The sequence below is a fragment of the Oncorhynchus gorbuscha genome, linkage group LG05 (assembly GCF_021184085.1).
Source record: "Oncorhynchus gorbuscha isolate QuinsamMale2020 ecotype Even-year linkage group LG05, OgorEven_v1.0, whole genome shotgun sequence".
In the NCBI taxonomy this organism is placed as follows: domain Eukaryota; kingdom Metazoa; phylum Chordata; class Actinopteri; order Salmoniformes; family Salmonidae; genus Oncorhynchus; species Oncorhynchus gorbuscha.
This window is the reverse complement of record NC_060177.1, coordinates 68,525,982-68,531,550: the sequence shown is the minus strand read 5'-3', so window position 1 is coordinate 68,531,550 and position 5,569 is coordinate 68,525,982.

The window sequence follows — 5,569 nt, the reverse complement described above, 5'->3', positions numbered from 1 at the left end:
GGGTCCGAAGTGTACGCCCGCCTCTACCATGCATCAGAACACCAATAGGAACATATCTGATTTATTTACATTACTCCGATTTGTCCATCTTCGTGCTACTTGCACAGGGGTCAAATTGCGGTGATTATTGTTTCCGGTGTTTAGTATTGATGGGAAAAAGGGTTGGAAAACGAGGCTTTCAGAAGGCATTGGCGCTTTCAACAAATTATGCCGGAAAACGGTGAATTACTCGTCAACTACCTGCATGTTCCATAGTTTCCTACTCTACCCTCTAAACTACCGGTCAGGTAAACGTTTTTGTACAAATCGTAACTATACTGAACAAAAATATAAACGCAACATGCAACAATTTCAAAGATTTTGCCGAGTCACAGTTCATAAAAGGAAATAAATCAATTCATTAGGCCCTAATCTATGGATTTCACATGATACCTTAGAAGAAAAGGTAGCCCCCGTGGATCAGAAAATCAGTCGGTATCTGGTGTGACAACTATTTGCCTCATGCAGCGTGCAGTGACGATTTTATCATGCATTTCTTGGTGGGGCAAATTAACAAAAAAAAGTACATTCATGCCAGCAAAGCCACTACACAACACATGAATTGCACCATAACGGTGACAAACGATGCCCACAAACTGTTAGGGCCTATATAAAGTCCAAAAACCGGAGCTTGCTTTTCAGTGAATCCTTACCACTGCTACACCTGACTATTAGCTGAGCCTTGCCTAGCAGCAAAACAATTCATTCAGCCTAATTTACTGCCTTAAAAAAACAGCTGATATGGCTGATACTAGCTTAAACCAATGTGGTTTCTACTGACGATTGAGATGTACAAACTATGGCATAAGGGGACGATGAGCGAATAAGAGGCAATATTTCGATGAAGACATTAATGAGCGAGCTAGGACGGACGTCGTCAATATTTGTATTCATTAGGGATTCTCATTGGCAGCAGCTACTCTTCCTTGAGTCCAAACATATTAAGGCACTTACATTAAATATAAAACAAAATATAAAAAAGTACATCATATAACATTACACCACTAGATATCTACAATACAAAATGTATAATACAACCATACTAGAATATTAGATTGTACATGTGTGTAGAGTGCATGTGCTAGCTTATGTCTGTACCTTTTGTGTGTGTCTCTTCACAGTCCCTGCTGTTCCATAAGGTGTATTTTTAGCTGTTTTTTAAAATCTGATTCTACTGCATCAGTTACCTGATGTGGAATAGAGTTCCCTGTAGTCATTTCTCTATGTTGTACTGTGCTTCTCCCATAGTCTCTTCTGGACTCAGGGACTGTGAAGAGACCTTTGGTGGCATGTCTTGTGGGGTATTCATGGTTGTCCAAGCTGTGTGATAGTAGCTAAAGTCACTACAGACCCGGATTCGATCCCAGGCTATATCACAACCGGTCGTGATCGGGAGTCCCATAGGGCGGCGCACAATTGGCCCAGCGTCGTCCCGGTTAGGGGAGAGTTTGGCCGGGGGGGCTTTACTTGGCTCATCGCGCTCTAGCGACTCCTTGTGGCGGGCAGGGCGACTGCAGGCTGACCTTGGTTATCAGGTGAACGGTGTTTCCACATTGGTGAGGCTGGCTTCCGGGTTAAGCGGGCGGGTGTTAAGAAGCGCGGTTTGGCGGGTCATGTTTCGGAGTAAGCATGACTCAACCTTTGCCTCCCAAGCCCGTTGGGGAGTTGCAGCGATAAGACAATATCGAAATTGGGGGGGAAAAAATAAATAAATAGTAAGTTATTGTTGAATATTACTATTTTAATATACATAATGAAGCCTACTAGCTAGCTAGGTAGCTGAGGAATTCAGGGAGCCCATTATGCTGCTCTACCATAGTCCTAAGCTAGCTCTCAATTTCAACTCTGTTTGTAGCCAAAACTAAACGTTTATCTTTCGTTTGGCCTTTTCTCTATTTTTCCCATGGTAAGTTTGTTGCACTAGCAACTGTTAGCTAACGGTTTATAGACCAGTAAAGAATTCCCAGAAATTGTACTAATAATGGAACAGGCTTTAACTTGTTTCAATAATATTCCATTGTTTGAATCATTTTGCCTGTTCATTTAGGACCTAGGTGAAATGAAGTGTTTTAGCTGTGTGTTTTGTCAGTGTGTGTGTTGTTGTTAGTTACTAGACAGCCATGTTGATTGTCACTCAGGCAAATTCTGAAATGGCTGTCCGTGTCCTTGCTTGATACAATAATTAGTTTAACCATGTGTGCTTGTAAGTTATTTACTTTTTTGAGGTGAGCATTACACCTATATCTTTGCACAACTGTCTATTTTAAGTAGGCTACTGGAAAATGTAAATTGTCAACTCCCAACGGTCCTTTGTTATATGACTACCATTTGAAGAGCTAGGGTGAAAAGAATGGTTCACCTCTAGGGATTAACATAACCATCAGTAGGGACATACTTTGTCTGCCTTTCACCTATAGGGGAGGAATGTAAAGGATCAGTCATGGAATTTTTGGTATTTTTTAAAAATCAGTTAAACAATTCTCAGAGCAGGCTCAACTTCCATGACTGCAATAAATGCCATAAATTGTCTGTCTTTCACTTAAACAATGGAGAGGTACCATAAATATCAGTTTTAGTCTACTGGAATTAATTGCAGTTTTTTCACTTAAAAAATAACAAATCGGCATCCTCGGAGCAGGCTCAACTTGTGTGACTGCTCAGTTCACTTGCCCAAGGCAATAGGCAATGTTTTCCCAACATGCATTTAGCAGCAGCAGGCTAAATAAACTGTGCAAGATTCAACACAAGTTTTATCTGTGATTGTGTGAATTTAGTGCCCACCACAAGTGATCTTTGTAGGAGAAGTGATAAGCTAGGGAAAGCAGTACGGGAGCCAAGGTGCAGCATGACAAGATGGATTTTCAGCCTGTGGCAGAAGATGGGCAGCGACTCCACTTTTCTTGACGGTGGTGGGAAAGATACTCCACCACTGTGGTGGGTGCAGAGAGAGGAGCTGGAGCAGGCGGCTCAGATCGATGGAAGTGCCTAGAGGCCTGAGAGGAATAATAGACACCTTAGATGTTGTAAAATTGAAATATTTATTCATGTTTACGTCACCCATCAGAGGAGTGTAGAAAGTCAAAAGTATGAGGGCACTGCACTGTTTGTGGACAGGGCAAGGGTTAAGATTAATAACAGCAGGCAAGCAGTTTAATGAGACACTCCATCAAACTGATCAACAACAGAAGCAGACTCGGAAAGAGTCCTTCAGCCCAACCATCCTCCCTATTTTCTTCCTTCTTCTCTGCTGGGTACTAACAGAGTATCCATTAAATTGACCAGATGCTCAAATGGCTGCTCTAACAATGAAAATAAATGTCTTCAAAAATGGAAGGCAGTCAGGAGGCAAGATCAGGTGGGACCATTCTAGCCAATGAGAGGGTAGATATGCATGAACAACAGGCACATCTCTGATAGTTTTTTCTCAAAGTTGCCAGTATGTCACATCCTACTTAAATCTATTCACTCGTAACAACCTAAGCATTACGAAACTTCTATTCAATCAAATAAGCCATAACATTTTTTGTTGACCAATTTCAACACTTGTTGACCTCCAAAAACTCCTTGCTTGGTGAGCAAAAAAAGAGAAGAGCGAAAAGAAAAACACTTGCTGGAGAAGACAGATTTTGGGCCCAGTTATCCCTCTCGCTATGCCTGGTGGTGAGTAGGTTGTGACTTGTGGGTGTGTCAATGGAGCTTTGAGAGCGAGGGGTCATGACCGTTGTGTGTATGTGTACCTGCGTTAGCATGATGGTGAGTGTAGGTGTGTACTGTAGACTAACACAGGGATTTTGGCTGCTTGTCTCCTATGCAACCGCTCTGACGGGAGGATGTCCCCTTCATTGGCAGGGCACACAGGTGGCAGTCTGGACATACATACAGACACGTTTTAGAGAAGGTAGACTACGTACAGACACACCAGAGGAGAGATGGAAGAAGTGCTATCCAGGCACTCTTCAGAGTTGTATGCAACAGGTGAATGAATCAGTGTATGTAAGACTAAGTATGTGTGTATCACTCACAGTATCGGAAGTAGAATGTGTATGTGCGCTGACAGTAAGGAAAGTGTGCAAGTTGCCCCACACAGATGGAGAGAACACCTGTGTCACATTTCAGCCTCTTTATCTAAGGTAATTGTCAAGTTGTATTGCTGCTAGTTATTTCAGCTTGACAAAACTGGACATCTCATTTTTGTATTATAAAGAATGGTTTCATATAAAACCAATTAACAATAGCATGAAATGTGCAACATTAGCTGTTAAACTTGCCAATGCCATTGCATTTAGGTGGAGGTTGCTCAGGAATTGGATGTCTGAGCTCTCCTTTATAGCCAGCGGCACCCACAGGAACAAAATGGGTGATGGCTTGAGGGCTCTGGGTGAAATTAAGCAATGCTGTTCTACCTGAATGGAGGAGAGGAGACCATCTCCATTACTGTGACATTAGCTCTCGCACAGAACTTGTGGGCCAATGAGGCCAGGAAGTGGTTCCAGTCCTTTGAAAGAAAATATGCATTTCCATTTTCCTGTTAATCTACAGTAGTCTGCAGTCTGCTACCACAACAGGGAATGTTTTGACCTGCATGCCCAAGATGCAGACAGACTACCAGGAACCCATGACACACCTGGAATACAATAGACACACACCTGTAATACAACAGATTGCTGCTATAAAAACTGACGGCTATACAGAATTCAGACAAATAAACCACAAGAGCATTGCATTCGCCATGTGATTTGGAGAGGTCCACAGGGATGACGTGGTTTAGTCCAACATCAAGCCTCGAGCTGTTCTCTGCAATACTACCGCACATTGCTTGCCATGTTGTCAAGGTTAAGACAGACAACAGAATTTACCAGTCAAAGTACAACTTCCGTATCTGTGTTTTTCTTGATATCAAAAGTGCAGCACCTAGCTAGCCACACATCCCCATACTATCTAGCTCTCCAGCTAACTCAGATCCGAAGTTAACCAGCTAGCAAGCATGCTTTGATACAATTGCAAACTAAATCATGACCATCCAGCTCTAAACTAGCTACATCTGAAGTAAGCAGTTCATATGAGAAAACTAGCTAGTACTAGTAACAGTTACTGGTAGTTACATTTCAAACTCAGTTTATGCAGGAATATTTATGACCATTGAATTGAAAGGCAGAGGAATCAGAAAGATCAAACTCAGATAAACAGTTGATTGGTGGAAAGCAGAGCCACCTGCATTGTCATTGGATCTAAAAAGGTGTGATGACCGTATATCCCTTTATCAGTCAATTGTTTTGCTTTCAGGACACTTTTCACATTACTTTGATACGAACTGATTTTCGTAGCAGGTTAGGAGACCATTTTCGCTAACTCTAACTAGAACCCTTTTCCTAACAACCTGTCTTTAACCTGCTACGAAAAAGTCCTGCTATGAAAAAGTGGTGAGAAAAGAATGTTTCTCTTTTGCTTTCAGGTAGGCTTCAGAAAGTCTGTGCCATCTGATAAGACAGTATGCCAGCTTTGTATTTATGATTAAGCTACAGCACACAAC